The 25,973-nt window shown below is 37.8% G+C and overlaps 1 long non-coding RNA gene across 1 annotated transcript; it reads left to right on the top strand.

Moving 5' to 3' along the window:
* The first annotated feature begins 7,516 nt into the window (after positions 1-7,516).
* LOC118839661 lies at positions 7,517-10,710 on the top strand. Its single transcript, XR_005009635.1, has 3 exons — positions 7,517-7,697; positions 8,890-8,922; positions 10,515-10,710. It is a non-coding gene; the product is annotated as an uncharacterized LOC118839661 (long non-coding RNA).
* The last annotated feature ends 15,263 nt before the right edge of the window (positions 10,711-25,973 follow it).

Below are 25,973 nucleotides of genomic sequence, written 5' to 3'. Positions count from 1 at the left end.
TGGTTTCTTACTGGAGGAATGTCAAAAAGTCCTCGCTTACTATTATCATTCCATGAGTCAGATTTTAGCTAGGTGAGGTTAATATTAACAGAAAACAGGCCTCAGTCAATCCAAAGTCTTCCAGGAGGAATGGTATAATTAAAATTAATAAAAGGAAATGGAAAATTAAAAAAATATCATCACAATGACAGGAACTATCTTTGCTTTTGTATTTGCATGCCCAGCATTTGGCATAGTGCTTGGCACACAAACACAATATTTTTTTCCATTCATATACTTAATGTCTTAATACCCCCAGGCAACTCTCTAAGATTATAAATTGTAGGATCTGCTTTGGTTGAGGGAGTTTCCTCAATCAATCTAACAACCAGCATTTATTAAGCATGTACTGCAAAGCAGAACTGAAGTAGCTCAAAAGAAATGCGAGATGCACAAATTTAGAGAGTCCATCCCAGATGGAGTATTAGTGCCCCACCTGCAGTAGAGCATTCTGAGCTCATATTGTTCTGATCAGCCACAGTCGGATGCATTTGGACTTGACTCTAACATAGTGATGTCATTCTGGTCCTCTTTGAGAACGAAGGACAAAAACCAACCAAGCACCTATTATGTGCTAGGCACTATATTTGGTACTTGGGATACAAAGACAAAGCTCCCTACCAAAAAAAATTACAGATCTGGACCAAATTATTAATAATTGTTGATGATGTGATAACTAAACAAATACACAAATAGCAAACATCCCTTTTAGATCTAAACCAAAGATAGAGGTAACCTTGGAGTCCAGGCAATGTAAGTTCAAGACACAAATTGGCTGTGTGACTAGTAGCTTAACCTTTTTATGCTCTCAGGCAATTCTGATGGAAAAATTACCTATCTTCCTTTGTGGTGGGCTTTTTACATACCATACCTACAGGGGTGGAACACAGGTCTGCAACTACAACAACAAAAATAGATGAATGAATAAATGAATAAATAGATGAATGAATGAATAAGTGAATAAATGGATGAATAAATGGATGGATGGATGGATGGAATGATGGATGGATAAATGGATAAATAAATGAATAAATAAATAAATAGATAGATAAATAGATAGATAGATAAATAAATAAATGAATAGATAGATAGATAGATAGATAGATAGATAGATGGATGGATGGATAAATAAATGAATGAATGAATAGATAAATGAATAAATAAATAAATAAATGAGTGAGTGGATGGATGGATAAATAAATAGATAGATACATAAGAAGGTAAGGGCATGTAGTAGAGCAGTAAATAGAAGAACTCCTTCCCCCTCTAGCTACTGACCTCCCTGACTTCCCTTAAGTGCCAACTAAAATCTCATTTTCTTTTTTTTTGAACAAGAATTTTTTTTATTTTTAGTTTACAACACTGAGTTCCCCAAGTTTTTGAGTTGCAAATTTTCCATCCCTTCCTCTCCTCGCCCCTTCCTCCAAGATGGCATGGAGTCCAATATAGGTTCTACATATACCTTTGCATTAAACTTATTTACATAATAGTCAAGTGGTAAAGAAGAATTATAACCAATGGAATGAATCACGAGAAAGAAGAAACAAAACCAAAAAAGAAGGGGAAAAAAGGGAGAGCAAATAGTTTGCTTCAATCTGCATAATTCTTTCTCTGGATATGGCTTTTTCCATCATGAATCTTTTGGAGCTGTCTGTGAACATCGATGAGAAGAGCCAAGTCTATCAAAGTTAGTCCTTACAGATATCATGGGTCTGTAATCAAATATAATGTTCTCCTGGTTCTGCTCCCCTCACTCAGCACCACTTCATGTAAGTCTTTCTAGGTTATTATGAAGTCCGTCTGCTCCTCATTTCTTATAACACAATAATATTCCATTACATTCATATACCATAGTTCGTTTAGCCATTCCCCAATTGATGGGCATCCCCTTGATTTCCAATTCTTTGCCACCACAAAAAGAGATGCTATAAATATTTTTGTACATACTGATCCATTTCCCACTTATGTGATCTCTTTGGGATACAGCTCTAGAAGTGGTATTGCTGGGTCAAAGGGTATGTACATTTTTATAGCCCTTTGGGCACAGTTCCAAATTGCTCTCCAGAATGGCTGGATCAGTTCACAACTCCATCAACAATGTAACAGTGTTCCAATTTTCCCACATCCTCTCCAGCATTTATGATTTTCCTGTTCTGTCATAATTAGCCAATCTAACAGGAGAGATGTGGTACCTAAAAGTTGTTTTGATTTGCATTTCTCTAATCAATAGTGTAAAATCTCATTTTCTACAGGAAACCTCTAACACCTCTTAATTCCAGTGCTTTCCTCCTTTTAATTATTTCCAAATTACCCTGTATACAACTTGCTTTATATGTAATTTTTGTAAGTTCCTTGAGGACAAGGACTGTCTTTTGCCTCTTTTTGTACCCATCCAATGCTTAGTACAGTCCCTGACACATGGTAGGCACTTAATAAATGTTTATCAATTGATTAATTTAGTGAATATTCTTGTTTACAGAGAAAGGAATTGAAAAGCAATCATCACTTCTCTAATTAGTCTGGGAAGGCTTTATGGAAGGTCCTATACATAGCTTTGTCCTATAGTTAGCTTGTTTGTACATGATTGTTTGTATGTGGTCTCCCCCATTAGACTCTGAGCTCCTTGAGAGCAGGGACTGTCTTTTGGCTTTTTTGCATCACTATTGCTCAGCCTGGTACATAGTAGGTGTCTAATAAATTTTTACTGACTTACTGAAGCATCAGTGAAGCATTTTAGTGGATAGAAACCTGGATTTGGAATCAAGAAAACCAGTGTCCAGATCTTGCCTCAGAGAATTACTAGCTGTGTGACCCTGGGCAAGTCACTTAACCTCTCTCAGCCTCAGTCTGTATAATGGTGGCACTTATCTCAGATGGTTGCTGTGAAGATCAAATGAGATAATGTGAATAAAATGCTTTGCACTGAGGTGCAAAGGTGACATTAGTGAAGAGGGAAATGGGCACAACTTCTACTGATTATGTTCCATTTGATTAAATAATAATTCTTACTATACTAAATGTAACAATAAATACCTGAGGTGACTCTCTCACTAACCAAGAAGCAAGGGGGACCATAGGGCATTTGTTCAAGCACAGCAACACAAGCATTGTTTGCCCTGCATACAGGTTCTGGAAATCTTTTGAGTTTATGAAAACAATTCAAGCAATTTTGACAAATACCCACCCCATTATGGTGATGAGAGGCAAGATCCCTGCACACAACACAAACAGATGTAGATAGCTATAGCACAGGGAGTCGAGGAAAATAAGGAATAGGATGAGTCCCATGAACAAAGGAATTATCAGTGTTATCAGTCACTGCTGTCAGCAGTGGAGCAAAAGCCAAAGTAGGAGACTGAAAAGAAGGATTTGAAGTTCCAGTCACTACAGGTTCAGGAACAGGTGGATTAGGAGTCATTTGTGGAAAAGGTGATGATGATGATAATGATGATAGAAGAAGAAGAAGAAGAAGAAGAAGAAGAAGAAGAAGAAGAAGAAGAAGAAGAAGAAGGAGAAGAAGAAGAAGAGGAGGAGGAGGAGGAGGGGGGGAAGAGAGAAGAAGAAGAAGAGGAAGAAGAAGGGAGAAGAAGAAGAAGAAGAAGAAGAAGAAGAAGAAGAAGAAGAAGAAGAAGAAGAAGAAGAAGAAGAAGAAGAAGAAGAATCCCATCTCATACGGTTGTCCAGTTTTGGAAACATCCTCTGATGCAATCCTATGGTCCTCTGGAGATCTCTCGTCTTAGGGATACTAGAATGAGTGGGGCTTAAGAGTAGCTTCTAGTGGATTTGCTTCTCCAGTTCAGGTCAGTTGCAGAGATCCCCTTCTCTTTTAAACACCTCTGACAATGTAGATCTTAACACAATTCTAATTTGCTATGACAATAACCAGGTCAGGTAGTAAGAGCCAGCTCAAACCTTATTAGCACTAATATGAACATCACTAGACCAGAGAATTTACATTTTTAGGTTGGCAAATTCAAATAAGAATTGAAAAATTAAAAAATATTCTGAACTTAAATTTCATACTTGGCATATATAATTACCTAACCTTGTTACAACAATTTATTAAAACCAAATGAAAAATTATCACTCTAGCTATTTTCTAGTTATTTTCTTTTAGCTGCTTATCCCTCTCCTAGAAGGATGAGATTCTGGCAGGGAATTATTAACAGAACACTTTTTTTAATAAGATGATGACCCCTGGATACACAACTGAATTCATTTAAAATTTTCCAAATAATTGTGATCATAAGAAAAAATTCTGGGATAGGATGTACAAATGCACTGAGTGGTCAATTTCAAGACAGTGCAGATGAAATAAGCTGTTTATAATAAAACATGTTTGGCTTTAAAGACGTGTTCAACATCCAGGTGTTAATAAAAATCCAAATAAAATTGGTTTTTCCCATTTAGATAACACAAGATAGTCTAACATTCTTTACTTCAAGTCAAAACTGAAGATGTTTCTGTTTTAGGCTTAACAATAATTTGGTCCCATAAATTATTCCATCAATACCCAATTATCCTCATGTTAATTTTAGGAAAGGAAAAAAATTTAGGTTAAATAACTCAAATCTTATCTCCAGTATTAATCTATGAAACCTCAGAGAATTTTAATCGTTGCATCATGAGGGCCTAAATTGGAAAATGAGTCTTTGTCTCTCTTAATATTATTAGACAGCTGTTTCAAACAATTTTTACATGTAAAATTCTTAATCCAATTTTGAAAATTGTCATATCTCCTACTAATCACATTATTATGATGAAATAATGTTATAAGTTTGGCTCTAATTCAAAAATGATCCCATACTATCATATATTACTTAATCAGAAATCAGCAATAGGGTTCATCTTCTTTTACACTTGCCCTTATCAATGGAATCTGCTATGTGAGAAAAAAGCAGCATTAGCTCTGTTTGATTTCAGATATGAGTCACAGGCAACCAATTGTTCAACAGGATGTCATAGTTAACCTCAGAATTAACCAGCTGAGAAAATTTCTTATTCACCAAGATGGGGATAGGTCAAGAGAATTTACCTTCACCTTCTCAAAGTCATTCTGTTGACTTTCTCAGGGACAGACGTTCACCTATGGCAGTCCTCAGACTGCAAGGGCACATGGCATTTCCCTTGAATGATGAACCAGCAGCTTTATGCAGTATCAATAAGACACTTCTACTTGGATTCAAGACTTAAAATAGCAGCAAATTGAAGTCCCAAGATATTCTTCCTCAAACAACAAAATTTCACTAAATTGCAGCTCAGGGCTAGGTAATTGTTATTTTTCTCATATATTAGCCTCAAAATTTCATCTAGATTTTTTTTTACTATTCACAAATTTCATCAATTTCCCCTTATCATTCTCCGCACCCCACCAACTTGGTCTACAGATAAAGCCATCAGGTCATTTCTAGAATAGAATGGGATGAGAATGAGATGAGATTCCCTCAGCAGAGTCCATGTAGACAAGTGGGTCATATCTGGGCACAATTTCCTTGCTGAAAGCTAATGGTGTCAGAGGGAGCTGTGGCTTTAGAACTAGGGAATAGTTCAACCTTGGTCAAAGACTGACTTGGGCACAATAATTATCTTTTTCTTTAAGTGCTCAAAGAGGGGTGCAAGCTAGCAAATGGCCACCAGTGGATATGACTTGAAATGCAAGCTGATTAAAAGCCATGCAAGCTGGACAAGTGGCTGTCATGCAAATTGCCACTGGGATGGAATCTGGAGTAGCCCACTGTTGCTTAGGTAAATCTATTATCCCTTGCGTGCCACGCTGACTTGAACTAAAAAAATATACATGAGGACAGAAGTTCTGAGAAGGAGTGGCTTACCTATCCCAGTCACTCAGGCCTAAAAGACTGTTTAGCTTTGTACTGCTGTTTCTACTTCACAAGTTCATACACAGTGAATAGTTGGTTCAAAATAATAGCATTAAAAGATAAAATTACATGAGTTTCCAGATGATCCCAAATGACACCCAGTTATTGTTCAAAAAGTTTCCTTTTTCTGGTTTGAATGGGAGAGACCCTAGTTCCTCAAATGGACAGTGCTTCAGAGTTTCACAATGCTCTTGTCAGGAGGGCTCATCCCAAGGAACCTCCCGAACAAAGATCTCCTAAGAGAATTTTACTATGCTTCTCTCCCAACAGTAAGTCATTTATTATTATTATTATAACTGTTATTATTTGCTCTAATATATACTCTAATAATCATATAATAGATGTATTTATAGTGTAGTAGTCTTAAGATTGAAAAGAGGAAGAAACTTGCTTTAACAGCTTCCCTTAGCCTTCTTGTACTTAAAATGGCATCTATCATGTGATAATTTAGTTTAATACCTTTCAAACTTATCAATTCATACATAGGAAGTAATTTATCCTATTACCCCTGGCATTTTCACACTAATCATAGTAATTTATGTAGTGCTCAACACATGCCAGGTTTTTTCTATATCTTGAAAGTTGCTTAGGCCTGTCTTTAGTAATACTTTAAATGTTTAGTCTATATTTCCCAATTTTGTTAATATTCCATGCCAATTAGAAAAAGTACCTATAAATGGGATAGCCTTTTGTTCAACTGTATTCCTACAAGGTCTGAACACTACAGTGTTCATCCTTTACTCAAGCCACGCACTGTGTTAAGCACTTTACAAGTATGTGTTTCTCCCAACAACCCTGGGAGATAGGTGTCAATATTTATTATTCTCTTTGTATGTATAAGGACTGATTAGATTCTCTAATTTACCACCATTACAATATTTTCAACTCAATCATTTTGATTTATTATGACTAGTGGCAATAACTAAACTCCATTTTATACAAAGTTCCATTCATGGTGACACTCCCAACTTCCCATTACCACTTCTTTGTTTCTTTGAGTTACTCAAAGAGCTAAATCAATTCCTTTAAATTTTCTAAATTACTAATCCTTTAGCATGACTATTTAAATCAGAGCAAAGAGATAATCATTTCTCTATCAATCAATTAACATATTTTATGAAACATATTTCATAGACATATTGATTGGGGAAGAAAGACATTTAGTGACTATCAAAGGGACATTGCTTTAAAAAAAAATTCCTACATCTTTTCTATTTCAGTGAGATTAAGACCCTCTCTGAAATCTCCTTTTCAAAACTCCAAAACCCTTTACTTTCAAACCCTGAATTTATACTGTCAATACAGACTCCAACTTTCTTTTCCCTTCGACTCATCCTTAACTTTTCTAATTTCCTTATGCAATACTACTCTTTCTTTCTTCTACTTGCTTAATTCCTTTAATAAACCCATTTTTGATTCTTCAGTGGTTATAAATGCACAGTTAATCCCAATCTTTTTAAGAGCTTTTGGGCAATTAGAATTAGTTACAATCACATAGTTTTTGTAAGTGAGAAGCAAATAGACTCAAAAACAACTCCCTCAACACTAGTTCCTCATTTTCAGGTGTCACGAATTTTAGCAAGCAAGATGACTTCAGAGAAGAAATCATCTGTCTCCTTCTCAAAGTCAACTTTTTTTATGCTGGAAAGGCATACATCCTGGTCTTTTGGCAATGTCCAAGGGGATTGGCCAAAGCCCAACTATGGCACACAAATGTAACAGGAATTGCACTACTGGATAACTACCTGATGGAGATTGCACTTTTCTGAAGGGCTCAAGGTATAATTTTTTTTTCTATTTCTTCTCAAATCATTCCAAATTAAGTCCATTTAAGATATACAGTCAATGGGGTACAGAAATCTATCTTGCTCTACAAGTAAGTAAGGGGGAAGCGGATGGCGGTGGTGATAGAAGAGAGGGCAGACTTGAGGAAGGGGTAATCAGAATGCACATTATTTGTGGTGGGGGCGGAGGGAGATGGGGAGAAAATTTGGAACTCAAAATCTTGTGGAAATGAATGCTGAAAACTAAAAATTCATTCATTCATTCATTCATCAAAATTAAGTCCATTAATTTTTTTAAAATAATTCTCAAGTTCTACTTTTCCCTCTCAAAACTTAAGTATTGTATACTTTTATTAACCATACGCTCATTTTAATTTGATCTTATCTAATCTGAGCATCCTTGATCATTTATGACTACAATCATTTATGGCTTTTCATGGCTTTCAGACTGGCCACCGTTACTTGCAAAGCCGAGATCACTGAGAGCTGCTCAAAAAGGCCTTGGTGTGGCTATAATTAGCCCTAATACCATGAAAGCTGCTAAGGACCCTCTCTCCTATTAAAGGATTACTGGGCTTGGCCACGTTCTCTCTCTGCAAGTGGAATCACAGTGCCCTGCTCCTCCAGTCACAGGCACTGCTTCCAGCAGCATTGCCTTTTCCCTTTTTCCATTTTCATGCACACTAAACTATTTCTTATATTTTTAGGATTTGGGAAATAGGGGTTCCCTGTCCTGAAGAGTCATGTGGTTCAATCCCCTTCAGCTTTTTTATGAGAGAATTCTGGATATCTAGTCACAGACTCGGCGCCCAGGCTCATAAAAAATAAGAGATCCCCAAGGAGGCCCTAGTTGGTGGCACCCTCTATCAGGCATGCATGCAGTTAACTTATTCCTGTATCTATTTTTAATACATATTATTGTTTAATCTTATCTTCAATGATTCTTTCTCTAACTTATTATAGCCTTAATTATACAATTTGAACTTATTTTTATTAACCAATTGATTTCAACACAAGTTTTACTGTTTTTCTAATTTATCTAAACAATTGCTTTAAACTGCAGTAGTATCATTAAACCTCACTTACCTTCAGTTGCTTTCTGATATAGCAAACTTTCTTTATCTGGGAGTACTTAGGGAATCACTTTCAATCTGGGGTTCTTAATCAGGACTTGCTTGTGTCCTCAGGTTGGTTGCTTAAAAGCAGTAAACAACAGAAAGGTAAGTGAACTCCAATTCTACCCAATTTTACTCTTTTCTGAAGATGGTCTAAAATTTCCTTATTCTGTCTTCTAATAATAAAAATTCCTTCCTGTAATAAACTTATCCCAACTGTAAGTACAGTTTTAAAGTATGCCTTTATTCTACACTAAAATTAAAACCAGTTTCATAGAATGATACCCCAAAATCTCAGACTTAGAGATTGGCCAGCCACTAAGTGAAACTTCTTCAAGCATAGCAAATGTATTTCCTTTTTAAATTCTGAGTTGCGAAATTATTTAAGCTCACAAGATTTTAAATCTAATTTTTACTTTACTATTCTCTAAGTTTTTCTTTGTTTAACACTTACCCGAATTCCTATTTCACTGAATTGTCCTGAACATATTTCATGACTATTAAGACAGTTGTTAAAACGCAAACTTCAGCTTTAAATCAATACCCCATCATTTTAAAGGTCCCTTTTAAGAAATAACTTATCAGTGAGTTGTTCTTGCTGTTGCTGTTTTTCATTAAACTCTACAGAGTTTGCCAGTACCCCATAAGCTCATCAAAATACTTTATAAAGACATCCAAATTATAATTTAGAAGTGGACGAAATTTATTTATTAATTCCTTTTTTTTTTTTTACAAATTTGGTTTCCGAGCATTTTTTGTATCTTAGGTTTCAATTAATTTCTATATCTGTCTTTCATTACATCAGCCTCCAACATCGCCAGTGTTGGAAACAGAGAAAAAAAGGAGATTTGTCCTCTTTTAATCTTTTTTTGAAAGTTTATTTATTTTTAATAGCCTATTTCTTTTGGTTGATCATGCCAAAGGAAGAGGCAGAGGTAAAACACCTGTTATCTATGGGTTAGCACAAAGCACTAATAGCACAGACAAAATAGACACATATTTCCCATTCTCTTAAAGATTTTCTTAATTGGGGGCAGCTAGGTGGGGCAGTGAGTAGAGCACCAGCCCTGGAGTCAGGAGCACCTGAGTTCAAATCCAGCTTCAGACACTTGACACATGTACTAGCTGTGTGACCTTGGGCAAGTCACTTAACCCCAATTGCCCTGCCCAAAACAAAAAAAAAAGATTTTTCTAATTGTATAAGGTCCCTTTCTATCTGAAATAAAGAACCCACTGTTCCTAAACTTAATTTCAAACAGACACACAGAGAACATCTAACAAGACACAACATTAAATCAGTTCTGAACTTCCAAGTTTTTCTCCAGATATTGTGAAGTCAAGATCTTACCTGTCTCTTCTGTTAAGAATAGAACTTATGACTATCTTACCACTGATTTACAAGCTTTTCAGAGGAAGGTTCCCTTACGTTTATTTACAAAAGGGTCATATAGACCTTTATTATTTGCTTTCAGGTAATGGATGACACCCGGCTGGTGTGGCATCTTGCAATATCAAATACGTCATAAGAGAAAATATTTTCAGATGATCAGAATGTTACTTGGTCTGCTGCACTTATACTAAGATTTGCATACAAATTTTGGTACAGGAGTCAGAATGGCTAAGTTGTCCTGAATGCTGAATCCACACTGCTAAATTTTAGATAAAGTTTTGTTTTTGGTTATTCTTTCCTCTGGAAGCACACCTCTGATGCTCTGGGAGTGACTCCAGTATTGAAATGGCAACTATTTTGTTTGGATAAAGACTGAATAATGGTTAAAGGTGTGGAGCTAGCCAAAAAGGGATCTGCCTTTAAGAGACAGTTGCCTGCTTTTAAGAAGAGGATTCAGATGGAATAAAAAACAGGAAGTCCTTGAAAGCTTCAAAGAAACCATTTTGAAACCGTAAGTTTGGTACTAAGCACACAAATTAAGATGATTCCTTGTTTCCTCTAAATCTTGTCAATTTAGCTATGAAGGTACTAAAATATGCAGGTATCTGATTTTCCTGATTCTCAGGCTGTTTCATGAATGGTAATTAAGTGACTATTAGAAAAAAAATGCTGTTTTTGGTTTTGTTTCTTCTTTCTCATGATTCATTTCATTGGTCATAATTCTTCTTTACAACTTGACTATTGTGTAATAAGTTCGATATGAAGGTATATGTAGAAAATATATTGGATTCCATGCTGTCTTGGGGGGAGGGGGAGGGAGGGGAAGAAAATTTGGAACATAAAAACTGGTGGAACTGAGTGTTGTAAACTAAAAATAAAAAATTAAAGCAAACAAAAAAATGCTATGGTGGAAAAGGCATCTCTCACAGCTGAGCTATAGACTATCCAGGCTGGGTAGAAGGAAGAGGGTTGTTTACAGGGCCTCTTGAATACCATGACACTTGCACATGGTTAATTGGGATGAAGGGAATATTTTGCCTTATTTGCCTTAATTGTCCATCATGTTCTGTAGCATTTGAAATTACAGAGATGGAATAAATAACTGCTTTTTTGGTTTACAGTTAAAAAAAAAAGAACTTATGACCATCTTGTAGCTGGAGTCCTGCTGTCAGCTTAAGGTAAATCTTCTGTTTCCTAATTATGTTAATGTTTTTAGAATCGTATCAATAAAACATGTAATTTAGTAAAAATATAAATTGCTTTAGTCTAATTTTCCAATTGTGTTCACCCATTTAAAATGCACTTCACATTTAGAACAGGTCCCTAAACATATAGAAGAGCTGGTTAGAATTCCATTTCTTTAGACTTTTTGCCAAAATATAATCACAGAAAAAAACTGAGACTGATGAAGGATTTAGCAATATCAATAGGTCATTTAATGTAAGCTAATTTGGAAGATTATTCAATAAAATTCCATAACTTTCTAAGTAATCAAAAGTTCCGTGCTTTGGCCATAACAATTCCCCAAACTGTGTATTTTCAAACCAAACTTTACACAGCTTAATAGCTCTTTCTTTAGTATAACCACCCAAACACACACAGGGAGTTCACTCTTTTCCCAGGCTGACAAAATCCTACCCAATGGGGATCCTATGGGAATGCATTTCTCCTCTTATGCCTGACCCCATCTCTCCTTCGGACATCCCCAGCCAGGAGTGGCACTTTCTCGGAGAAACTTCCCTTGAGAGAATAGGACTAGATTCCCGAAGACCCGCTTATTAGCTCTTCCTTATTGAGAAGCTCCTCGACTAAAGGCACTGCAGATTACCTCCCCGAGTTATCACTCCCTGAACAAAGAGTCCATTCTTTTCCCACTCTGTCAAAAGAAAGCGAGGGAGATAAATTCCAACCTGCCTGAGACTCGCCTACATGGGTGTCTTTCCTACAACAAATGTTTAAGGATTTGTTTTGGCAAATTCTCCAATACTTCCAATTCTTAATTTCTGGGCTTAAGGTTTAGGATCCTAAAACCAGTCAACTAGGGTCTAAGGGTCCTTTATAAGGGAACATTCAGCAAAATTTATACCTACTTTCCTTTAAAACTTCTTGAAAATTTAGCTCTGATTGTCAATAACTTCGTCCTAAGCAAATATAAGCAAAAATAACCTTTTCCTTTCCTCACATCTGTAAAACTAAAACAAGATATTCTCAGGTCAAAAGAGGGGGGGATTGCTCCTTGGAAGGTCACAGCCTTAAGGGCTTACTGATGAGGTCAGGAATCTCTCCCCTAAGGCCCTAAAAGTTCCCCCTCAACCAATTTAAGAGATTTCTCAACTAATGACAAGAATGATTTAATTACACCTTGTTAAAAGAATTTAAGGCAAGAAATATATATTTTAAACCTGCCGACAGGAAGTTTTTAAATTAGCTAGGTAGCTAGCAGGCTGAAAACGAGGAACTAGTGCTTCCACTGTTGAATCTCCCTATTTTAACAAAATGAAAGTAAGAAAAACGGAGGAAAACCAAACAAACCACAACCAAAATAAAAAAAACGTTTAAATTATGGCCATATGCCTTTTTATAAAAAAAAATAGAATTTGAGTGCCCCCGGAGCTTATAAATTTAGACAGATTAGTCTCGAATTCAAACAGTCCCTCTTAGCCCAATAGGGTACCCTTCTTAAAGAAAATAAATTTAGGCTAAATCAAGGCAGACTCACCAGTCTTGAAGAGATTCACCTCAGGCTCAGAGAATTTGAGTGCAGACAGTGAGGGGAGTCTAACCTCCCAGCGCCGGTATCTGCGAGCCACCATCAAAAATTCGACCTGGTAATGCACTTCCCTTTTTTTGGGTCCCTTGCAGGGGCTGGCCAAAAGAGGTTGAGGTGCATAGCTACCCCATCTCAGGGCGCCAATAATGTGGTAATAAAAAATTATCCAACCTACAATAAGAGAAATGAAAAAGAGCTCTGAGCCAACGGCACTTTATTAAAGGGTCCCTGGTCCTCTCTAGTGAAGTGGACCTCGGATCTTCCTCACCATCTGAGATGACCCCCCTCCTTCCAGGGCCCTATTTTTATAGGGTTAGATTATCTAAACATTCAAGAACAGCTATACTAAATACAGAATAATTCCATTGGTTGACATATGATGCATAGGCTAAAATAAACAAACAATATATCAGCAGGGTCACAGGTTGGGCAAAGCAAGGAATATCTGCACTGACTAGGTGGTTATAAGATGGACAGCAGCTCCTGTTGGACAAGAGATAATGGTCTGGAGGTACAGAAATAAATTGGGCAACTTTCCGTATAGTTGAGTCACCTCCACTACACTGGGCTTGATCACCACAACAAGGAAAAACAAGGGTGGAGAGCCTTTGGTTAACTTCTTAGGATTCAGCAAGTGAACTTACAATCTGCAGCTCATAGCTCTAGGGCAAAATATACAGAATTTATAATCACTGCTCCTATGGAATCATGATAAACTGACTAATACTGATTAGAGCTTGAATCGGGGTCCTCAAGGAATCAACTTTCTCAAAATAGCCCCTATTCCAGCTGGATATTCAAGTCATCTAAGTGGCATAGTAAATAGAACACTGGAGCTGAGTTTTCTAGTCCTGCCTCAAATACTTACAAACTGTGTGATCTTGGACAAGTCACTTAACCTCTCAGCCTCAGTTTCTTTATCTGTAAAGGGAAATTACAGCATCTATTATGCAAGGTCTTTTTGAGCATCAAATAAGATTTTGTGTGTGTCTCTGTGTGTGCATGCATGCCTGTGTATGTGCATCTCAATGAAAACATTAAAGAGCTGTGTGTTGTTGTTCAGTCACTTAAAAAAAAAAGTTAATATGGCTTTCATCATGTCGCTCCACTGCTCAAGAACCCAGAAGTCTTGTCATCTACTATATGAAATCCAAACCTAGCTCTACTCTGACACTACATGTCTCCCCAACCCTATTTCCCATGACTCCATAACACCTACTCAACCCATCCAGACTACTGAACTCATAGTTATCCTGGTCCTTCCCACCTCATTACTTTTGCTCAGGCTGTATTTCTTTTTCTGAAATACCCTCACTCTTCTCCTCTTCTTATCCAAGTCCTAGCTATATTGTGATGTATAAAAAGTTTGAGAGACATAATTTCTGGCTGATTAATCATTTTATTAATTATTGCTAGTGAGCAATAAATAAAAAATGGTCATTTGGCCATCTCTCATAAACCAAAGACCCCTCATAGAACCCACTCAACACTTATATGCCCTTGGAAGAGTGAGTGTGCCTGAGGGTGGAAATAAACTCTGATTGGTTAACAAGTAATAAGAGAATAAATATTGTAATGAGAGGTGGGCTTATTCTAATAAGGGTCTGGAAGAATGTGACTGATCACTCAGTCTTAGAGCAAGAGGTTTATCTATATCAGACTACCACCATTTAGCACAATCTAGACAAAAGGGGAAATCTATTTCCCCGAGACTAGAATTTCTTTACATTTTAATCAAATCTAAGTTTTCTAGCTGGGTAAGTTTTGCCCAAGATATCACCTCCTTTTCAGCTCTGTACTTCAAAGACTTCCTGAATAACCTACAGGGGCTGATTTCTGAATGAGGAAATAGAAAAGGGGAAAAACCTTAGTCCTAATTCAAAAAATGGTTATTAAGATAAGAGAGAAATAATCATTTTTCTCAATATATGCTTTAAATAAATTCAGTCCAAGAAACAACACAATACTTAGGAACTGTACTAGATTTTGTGGAAACAAAGATGAAAACAACATCATAACATTTTACCCTCAAGGATCTTATAATCAAATGAGATGCAAGACATACATCACCAATAAGTATGATACCCCGAAAAATGTGATAGGGACAAAGGAGAGATCCAGACAAAGTACTGTAAAAAATTTTAGGAAGGAAAGTTCTTCCATTGGGTAGGATGAGGGAAAGCTTCAGGGACGGGGTGCCTATAATGACCTGGATCTTGAAAAAAAAAAAAGTGGAATTGAGAAAGGAATTTGTTCCTAGCATAGGAGAATGACCTATGCGAATGCACAGAGATGGGAGAGAAAAAGAAAAGATTAGGGGACAGCTAATAAGTAGCCCAGGGCAGCTAGGTGGCGCAGTGAATAAAGCACTCAGCTTAGAGTCAGGAAGATCTGAGTTCAAATCCAACCTCAGTCATTTACTAGTTATATGAGGCCCTGGGCAAGTCACTTAACCCCTATTTGCCTCAGGTCCCCATCTGTAAAATGGGGACACACTGGAGAAACAAATGGCAAACCACTCCAGTATCTTTGCCAAGAAAAGTCCATGGGCTCATTAAAGTCTGACAGAACTGAACAGCAACAGCAATAAGTAGCCCAGTGTGACTAGAATATATTGGAGAGCACATGAAAGCAGGTAGAATAAAGGATAGAAAAGGCAGGTTGTAAGTAGAATGTCCAGTTCAATGCTTCCACCTCCACAAAGCCTTCTCCCACTGTACCAGCACACGAGGAATATTTAACCAAATAATTAGAAATGCAATAGAACATAACAGAACACAATGATTTTACTATGTGACTTACTAAGTCAATATGTGGCCTGCAGGAGTCCTTGTGTACAGTTTAGTGGTCCCCATTTCTATATATATTTCTCTCTCTCCATATATATATCATATGTATGTGTATACATGTGTGTATGTACACACATATACATATATATATATATATAGTATAGTGAGGTATAGTATATTAATGTATAGAGTATTTAATACAGTGTAGTATAGTTGGTTGGTCGTTGTCCTTTGTTCTCAAAGCGGACCAAAATGACATCAGTATGTTAGAGCCAAGTTACAATGTGTCCAACTGTGGCTGACCAGACCAATATGATCTCAGAAGGCTCTACCACTGGTCTGACAGAAATAGTCCATGTGAACATTTGGGGTGGATTCTCTAAATTTGTGCATCTCAGGTTTCTTTTGAGCTACTGCAATTCTGCTTTGCTCACAGAGCACAGCACCTTTTTTTGATGCGAGCACTCCATACAGGGCAGTCCTCCACCAGTGTCTTTCATGTAACGCAATCAATTCCAAAATTCTTCAGAGAGACCTTGAAAGTGTCCTTGTATGGCTTCTTCTGACCACCATGTGAGCACTTTCCTTGTGTAAGTTCTCCATAAAATAGTCTTTTAGGCAAGCATACATTTGGCATCCAAACAATGTGGCCAACACATCAGAGGTGCGTTCTCTGCAGTAGTTTGAATGCTTGGCAGTTTATTTCAAGAAAGGACCTCAGTGTTTGATACCTGCCAAGTTATCTTCAGAATCTTCCTAAGACAATTCAAATGGAAGTGATTCAGTTTCCAGACATGATACTGGCATACAGTCCAGGATTCACAGGCATATAACAAAGAGGTGAGCACAACAGCTCTGTAGACCTTCAGTTTGGTAGTCAGCCTAGTACCTCTGCTCTCCCACTGTTTCCTTCAGAGCCTTCCAAATACTGAGCTAACTCTGGCAATGCATGCGTCAATCTCATTATCAGTGTGTACATCCCTGTAAAGTATACTACCAAAGTAAGTGAACTTAACCATAGCATTCACAACTCCTCCATTTGCTGTAACCAATGGTTCTACATGTGGATGGTGTGGCGTTGGCTGGTAGAGCACCTGTGTTTTCTTGGTGTTAATTGTTAGGCCAAAATTAGTACAAGCAGCAGAGAATGAATCTGCTGCATCTCAGCTTCAGAGGCTGCACTGAGTGCACAATCATCTGCAAACAAAAAATTACGCCCCAACACTCCCTCCACTTTTGTCTTGGCTTGTAGCCTTTTCAAGCTGAATACATGCAGTAGACAACTTTGACGCTGTGTTCATCCTCTTTGAAGGTGCTTGACAACATGGCTGAAAACATAATGCTGAAAAGCATGGGAGCAAGCACACAGCCTTGTTTCACTCCACTGGAGACTAGGAAAACACGAGAGCATTGTCCATTATCCAGAGCCCAAGCAGGCATGCTGATGAACTTCTCCAGGAAATCAAATTTTGACATAATTTTCCATAAGCCCTCGTGACTGACTACATTGTGTACTGACCTCTGTTCTACTCCTGGCATTTCTCCTGGAGTTGTCAAGCAGAAAAAATCATTGACCATTCCTCGGCCTTTTCTGAAGCTACATCAGGCCTCAGGTAGATGACTATCTTCCAGGTGAAGGATAAGCCTATTAAGGAGGGTTCTGGTAAGAATATTGCCAGGATTGACTAAGAGAGAGACCCCTGTGATTGTTATAGGACAATCTATTTTCTTTACCTTTATAGAGACGGACAATGGAGACATCCTTGAATTCTTGGGGATAGATAACCTCCTCTTGTCATATAATCCAGAAAATTTCAGTCAGCTTTTGTAGGAGAAATGGACTCCCCCACCTTGTAAATCTCAGCTGGAATAGAATCAGAAACAGATACTTTGTCACAGAAGAGGAGCCTAATGGCATTCAAAACCTCTTCTTTAGTGTAAATTTGTCTAGAGAGGGATTAACTTCAACCTGAAGTAAACAGTCAATGGCTTCAGCATTGATTGATGATGGTCTGTTGAGAACCACTCTGATTTCATCTTGTGACTCAATTCTGGAGCTAGCTCTGCTCTCTTTCTATTCAGTTATGGATCTAGTCCAATTTCTATCTTGTGAAAAAATGTTATTCAGTTATGAGAATGGGGAGAAAACTTTATTGCATTGTTTGAACCTAGGTCTGAGTGGCTGGAAAGCTGGACCACCTCTACTTACTGCTTAGAGACCCTTAAGTAAAGACCAGGCAGAAACCTGATCAGATCTGAAGACTGATGCAAGGAGTTTTCTCACAATTATACATCTCAAGCAACCCATATGTCTTATCTGAAAACTGGCCCTGCACTGGCTAATGAGTTATTGTTTCCATGTTCCTTTAATAGAATACAGACACTTGGTGGGGAGTGGGGCACCTCTTTTTTCTGATTTCAGAGAATTGCACCTGTTCACTCTCCCCTTCCCAACTTAGAAAGTCCTTACTCTTTCCTCCAATTAGAAGTCAGATTACCTAATCTTGTATCCTGGTATATATCCTATCACTTTTCTTTTAATGTGCAAAAATGTGTCTCCCCCTGTATTTGAGGTCCAGTGCTAAGGAGGCCTAATCCTGATTTGTTATGCAATTGGTGTGCTTTGCTTAATAAAACAATATCCTCAATTATTTCAGATTTCAACTGTCACGGTATGACATAATATACTTCTTCTGTTTCCTCTACAATGCCTACTACAGTGCTAGTTACATTCTACTTATTAAAAAAATGTTGCTGGGCATGGTAGAACATACTTGTAATATATGCTATGGGACAAACTTGAGACTGGCAGATCTCTTGAGTTGGGTAATTCTGGGCTACAGCAAGCTAAATCAATAAGGGGTCCACACTAAGTTTGGCATTAATAATATAAGCCATGAGAATGGGGTGCCATCAGGCTACCCAATGACAGAAGAATTCACCCCAGTCAAAAACAGAGCAGATCAAATTTATATACTGATCAGTAGCAGGATTGGGCTGGTGAGTAGCTGCTGCACTTCCAGTCAAGGCAAAATAGGAAGACCCAATCACATACAAAAAGAGAAAAACATTATTACCTTTCATTTTACAGCACAGTCATTTTCAAATATGCCAACTGCCTTGTCCCCATTAAACCCCTTCTTGTAACAAAGAAAAACAAGTAAGTAGAACCAATTGACAAAACAACCATGTATAACATTGACATTCCACTTCCATAACTCCACCCATACTTCTCTCCCAAATCATAAGAAAGGTGTTTTATCATCTGTTCTCTAAAACCAAGTTCAGTCATAGAAATTAATCCAAGTCCAACCATCCTTTACTGCTACTTGTGCTTTGACATTATTGTAGTTATAATATATGTTATTCTGGTTCTGCTTTCATCACCCTGCATCAGTCCATATAAGTCTTCCTACATTTCTTTGAATTCCCTATATTAATTCTTTCTTATGATGCAATAATATTCCATTTAATTTGTAGACCGCAATTTGTTCAATCATTTTCCCAATCAACGGTCTACCATTTTGCTTCCAGTTTTTGTTTTTGTTTGTTTGATTTTACAATCATAGGAATACTGCTATTAGTATTTCAGTATATACCTTTCTTTCTGTCTTTGGCCTTCTTGGGGTATGTGCTTAGCAGTGGGATCACTGGTCAAATAATAAGACAAGTTTAGTAACTTTTCTTGCATGATATCAAATTGTTTTTCAGAACAGAAAGAGCAGCTCAAAGCTCCACCAATAGCATATTAATCTATCAGCTCCTCTTACACTTATTTCCATCTTTTATCATCTTTACCAATTTCATGGACATGAGATGAAAACTCAACATTTTTAAAATTTGTATTTTTCTTATTGGTAATTGTAGCAACAATCTGGCTAGCAGCTACTGTGGCTCTGTAAAACCAACAACAACCAGCACGCACAAGGCCACCAACACCGGTTCTTGATCTGCTTTACTAAGGAAAGTAACCTTAAGGGGTTAACAATCCTACTTTAATCAAACATACATATACAAACTCACTTAGTTCAGGAGGAAAAGCCAGCAACCTGAACTTCAGAACAAATACAAACAAGTTATAAACATACACAATATAAACAGACCAAATCACCATTCATAGTTACCAGGAAGGCATCAACATTTGAGTTTACAAGCCAGGGGGCTCTTTAACCACAGCTGCCCAGAGTCTCCACATCAACACTCCTCCATGAGTGAGAGCCCCAAAGGTCAAAGGCCAACCTTGGATCTTATATACCCATGTCAGGGCCCGAAGGATTCATACCTAATCAGCAAAAGGGTGTGGGCCTGGGGTTTAGCACCTAGTTAGCAAAAGGGTGTGGGCCTGGGGCTTTGCACCTAGTAAGACTTAATCAAAGGCATTTGGTTTCTTTAGCATTTCTAAAAGAGAGAACAGTAAAAAAAGAAGTCCCGCCTTAATTACCAATACAGTAATTTGGAGCATTTTTTCATTGTCAAAAGTTTGGAGTTCTTCAGAAAAGTATTTGATCGTATGCTTTGACTACTCACCTACTGGAAAGATTTATGAATTAATCCCTTCTATGTGGCTGAATAAGAGTGTTCTTTTTTCTCCTCTTGATAGAGAATTCTTAGATATCAAACTTTTATCAGAATTTTTGATGAAACTTTTTTCTCCCTTTTAACAGTTTTTCTTATTCATTGATTTTGTTCACGTCACATAGAACTTGATTGAAAATAGGTCTCAAACCATGCTTGGAGAAGTGCCACCTCTTTTTTCTCTTACACTGCTTTGGCATTTGCATTTGTTCCCTCAGCTTCAGACATGTAGAACAACACCAGTGAGTTGGTTGATCTGTAGGTGCTGTGGATATGCTCTGTGAGCAACAGAATCATCAGGGCGAAGGATGACACATGCAACCAGATGAATGTGGCCGAGGGTGACAAGGTCACAGGCAGATTCAATGGCCAGTTTAAAACTTATGCAATTTGTGGAACAATTTGTAGAATGTGAGAATCTCTGGCTGGAAAAAAAAATGGTAGCATTGTTTCAAACAACTTCCAATTGAAGACATCTTGTGGAGAATGTCTTAATTGATCAGAAAGAAAGGAAGAAAGGAAGGAAGGAAGGAAGGAAAGAAAAAAGAAAGAAAGAAAAAAGGAAGAGAAAATAGACCTCTAAGTCTCAGCTCAAAAATTCTGTGATTCTATAAAGGTTTTTCATGTCATCATCTTGCTCAGGGATTCTTAACCTTTTTTGTGTCATGGACACCTTTGGTAGTCTGCTGAAGCCTATGGCCCCCTTGTCAGAGTAATTGGTTATCTAACAGTGGTATCAAACTCAAATATAAACAGGGCCCCCTCACTATACCTAAGGATCCCTGTGGACCACATATTTAACTAGAAAGTCATACATTGGCATTATCTATGTTCTGTTGCATTTCTATTTATTTTATTAAATATTTCCCAATTACATTTTAACCTGGTTCAGCCACACTCAAGAGTGGTGACAGCTGGTGATGTGTTTGACACCTCTGATCCACATTCATAACTGACATAAATGCTAAATTTCAATCAGAGGGTAGAGAAAAATAAAGGCATAAATGTTTTCCCATCCATGTTCATAGACTCTCCAAAATCTATCCATGGAGAATTATGAATCCTCTATCTAGCTGTTTTTTGGGGGGAGTTTTTGGCAAGGTAATCCCAGTTAAGTGACTTGCCCAGGATCACACAGCTAGTGTCAAGCGTCTGAGGCCAGATTTGAACTCAGGTTCTCCTGATTCCAGGGGCAGTGTTCTATCTACTGAGTCACCCAGCTATTCCCCCACATAGCTCTTGAACTACTGAGGAATTTCTTTCATTGTTCATTCTTGTGGATAGAACCATAATATGTGTGTGTGGGTGCATGTGTGTGTGTGTATGTATATAAATATATATATCATAGGAAAGAAGTTTCTTCATTTCAATTCTTATTTATTTTGGTCATCCTTTATTTTCCAAATGAAAGGAGCATTGGGAGAAAAATCAATGGTTTCACAACTGACTTTGTATAACCTGATCTTTGGTCAGTATATTCAATATTTTATCATGAGCAAAGTGCTTTGAACTTTACTATAATCAATATATGTGATGACTCAACTACCTTCTAAAAATATATTGAGTAATTTTAAGTAGTCCTCAAATATAGCTCCTGATATTCCTAAAGATATTTTTTTCTTTTTTTTTTTTTCTTTTGGACAAAGAAAGTAATTCCAAATCTTTTTTTTAATTTCAGATCTGTTTTCTTATTTTAATCACTTGTGTTACAATCAAAACTTATAATGAACTGATACAAATTTATCAGAATAAGAATTGATAGATGATCAAAACATATTATTAAGCAATTCTTGATATGAGGGTAAAAGGATATGAACAATCACATGAAAAAATGTTCAAAATCTGTAGTAATCAATGAAATGCCAATCACAACAACTTTAAGATCCCACCTGTCCCCTCCCTCCATCAAATTAACAAAAGAGGATGAATTTTTTGTTTGGGGAGGAGGCAGAGCCAAGATGGCAGAGTAAAGGCAAGGACTCACCCAAGTTTTTCCCCAAACCTCTCTGAATACCTTTTAAAAAATGTCTTGAAACAAATTCTAGATCAGTAGAACCCACAAAAAGACAGAGTGAAACAAATTTCCAGGCCAAGACAACTTGGAAGTTCTGCAGGAAAGGTCTGTGAGGGTGAGAGAGGAGCACAGTCCAGCATAGGCTGCACCAGTGTAGAACAGATCCCAGAAAATCCAGAATAGGCCTCGGGCCACTGAATAAGTGGCAGAAGTGCCAGTTTCCAAACCTTTTAGCCCCAGATGCCAAAGACAACTTAGAAAGACAGCAGTAAAGGTCTGGTGTACCTGGGTAAGAGTGGAGCACAGTCCAGCACAGGCTGAGCCAGCACAGCCCAGGTCCCAGCACACCAGGAGCCAACCTTGGGAGCCATTGAAACACCAGTGGCAGAGGCAACAGCAGCAGCAGCAATAGCAGCTGCTTCCGAAGCTCTCAGTCCATAGATGATAAGGGAGTCAAAAAACTGGTCAGAAGGAGATTACAAGGGTCTTTTTGCTAGCACTGAGGGAGAATGCTGTGGCTTTGCCAGGTGGCAGTCCAGGGTGGCAGTCCCAGGGCAAGGAGGAGCACTAGCATAGCACAGCTTGCAGCGGCAGTACAGGGGTGACCCACCTCACAGTTCCAGGGCAAAAAAGAGTGCTTGAGGTCACTCAGAGACCTAAGCACAGGCCAGGAGAAGAGTAAACACCTTTCCTTAGATCATACTACCTTGGAAATAAGCTGAAACCTTGCAGTTACCTAAAAGTATCTCTGAAAACAGTTACACAAAACCCCTGAAGCTTGGGGCAGTGTGCACCCCACCCTAGAAGCAGAGCCCTACTTTAACAAGGAGTTGAATGTCAACTAATAGGCTAGGGAAATTAACAAACAACAGCAAAAAAACCTCTGACAACAGAAAGTTACTGTGGTGATAAAGAAGATCAAAACAGACACTCAGAAGAAGACAACAAAGTCAAAGTTTCTACATCCAAAGCCTCCAAGAAAAGCATGAATCGGTCTCAAGCCATGGAAGAACTCAAAAAAGATTTTAGAAAAATGAGTAAGAGAGGTAGAGAAAAAATTGGGAGAAGAAATGAGAGTAAGAGCTTAATAAAGAGAGAGAGCTTAGTAAAGGAGACACAAAAGTATACTGAAGAAAATAACATCTTAAAAAACAGACTGGGCCAAATGGTAAAAGAGGTTCAAAAAGCCAATGAGGAGAAGAATGATTTAAAAAGCAGAACTGGCCAAATGGACAAAAAGAGGTACAAAAGCTCACTGAAGAAAATAATTCCTTAAAAATTAGAATGGAGTAAATGGAAGCTGATGACTTTAGAAGAAATCAAGAAATAATAAAACAAAAACAAAAGAATGGAAAAAAAACAGAAGAGAATGTGAAATATCTCATTGGAAAAACAACCAACTTGGAAAATAGATCCAGGAAAGATACTTTAAAACTTATTGGACTATCTGAAAGCCATGATAAAAAAGGGGAAAAAAGAGCCTAGACATCATCTTCCAAGAAATTATCAAGGGAACCTGCCCTTATATTCTATAACTGGAGGGTAAAATAGAAATGAAAGAATCCACCAATTACCTCCTGAAAGAGATCCCAAAATGAAAATTCACAGGAATATTATAGCCAAATTTCAGAGTTCTCAAGTCAAAAAGGAAATTTTGTAAGTAGCCAAAAAGAAATAATTCAAGTATGGTGGAACCACACTCAGTATAACACAAGATTTAGCAGCTTCTACATTAAAGGATCATAGGGCTTGGAATACGATATTCTGGAGGGCAAAGGAGGTAGGTTTACAACCAAAAATCACCTACCCAGCAAAACTGAGTATGATCCTTCAGGGGGAAAAAATGGAAACTCAATGAGATAGAGGACTTTCAAGCATTCTTGATGAAAAGACCAGAGCTGAATAGAAAATTTGACTTTCAAAAACAAGACTCAAGAGAAGCATAAAAAGGTCAACAGAAAAGGGAAACCATAAGGGACTTAATAAGGTTAAACTGTTTACATTCCTGTGGGGAGCTATGCAAAGATCTAAGAGACTGCTTCCCAGAGGTCTAATGAGGCCTAAACAGGATATAGCTGGCTCCCCACATCTCCCCCCTTTTTATTCTGTAATTTTAAGTGGCTTACACACAGTATTCATTATACTAAGGACACCAGGTAGACAAAAAATTACCATGACCAAATAAAGAATATAAGGTAGTGTATGGAAAATAGTCAAAAATACATTATTAAATGGGCTAAAATTTTTGAAAACATCGATAATTGTTTTTGCTACCCCCTCTGAATCAGTACCAGGAAGAGGGGAATTTCACTATTTCAGCATCCCAATCACATTCCTACATGGGAAGATGATATTTGTAACTCATAAGACCTTTCTCTTTATTAGGATAATTAGAAAGAGCATATATAGACAGAGGGCACAGGTGTGAGTTGAACATGAAGGGATGATATCAAAAAAATAAAATTAAGGGGTGAGAGAGGAATGTAGTGGGAGAAAGAGAAAGGGAGAGGTAGATGGCAGCTGGAAAGCAGGGACTTGCGTGAGCTCCCCACCACGTCCCTCCAAAAACCTATTAAAAATGGCTCTGAACAAATTCTACAACTGCAGAACCCACAAAATAGCAGAGGGAAGCAGGGATCCTGCCCAGGACAGCCTGGATGGTCTCTGGATGAAGTCTATCCCCCACGGACTGGAGGGGAGCGGAGCTCAGCGTGGGAGGCAGCAGGACCAGCCAGACCAGGAGCCGGGCAGAACAGGCCCTAGAACCCTGAATCAGTGAGCTGTGGCAGGTACCAGACTCCTCAACCCACAAATACCAAAGACAACAGAGAAGGTTAGTGGGAAAAGCTATGGGGAACAGAGTTCACGGTTTGGCCACCGCCCCAGGGACTGCGGGGGAGATGCAGCTACAGAACTACAGCTGCAGTTACTTCCAGCCCCAGGCCCATGTGGTTGGAGGAATTAAGTGGCAGATCAGAGCAGGAGTGCAGAGCCTGCTGAAGATTTGCATCAGGTCTGGGTTGGTGGTTCTTGAGGAAGGAGGAGTGCTGGGGTGGCAGAGCTGGCTATATAGAAATACCTCTGAAATCAATGGCGCATCCCTTCAAGCTTGGAACAAAGTATTCTTTGCTCTACAAGAAAGGGAGAGGTAGAATGACATAAATTATTTCACATAAATGAGGAAAGAAAAAAATTTTACAATAGATTGGAAGAGGGAAAAGCTGAAGGGGAGTGAATGAACCTTACTCTCACCAGAATTGGCTCAAAAAGAGAATAATATATACACTCAATCAAGTATAGAAATCTATCTTACTTACCCTACAGGAAAGTGGGAGGGGAAGAGAATAAGAGAAGGGATAGTGGCATGATAGAAGGGAGGGCAGATTGGAAGAGGAGGTAATCAGAAGAAAAACATTTTTGAAGAGGGCCAGAGTGAAAGGAAAGAGAGAATAGAATAAATGGGGGAATGGGATGGAGGGAAATACAATTATTAATAGTAACTGTGCAAAAAAATTTGAAGCAAGTTTCTTTGATAAAGGCCCCATTTCTCAAAGATATAGAGAAGTGAATGAAATTTATAAAAATAAGAGCCATTCCCCAACTGATAAGTGATCAGAA

Source organism: Trichosurus vulpecula, chromosome 2, assembly GCF_011100635.1.
Source record: "Trichosurus vulpecula isolate mTriVul1 chromosome 2, mTriVul1.pri, whole genome shotgun sequence".
NCBI lineage: Eukaryota > Metazoa > Chordata > Mammalia > Diprotodontia > Phalangeridae > Trichosurus > Trichosurus vulpecula.
Note: the sequence above shows the minus strand (reverse complement) of the source record. Positions and strands in the feature narration are given on the sequence as shown.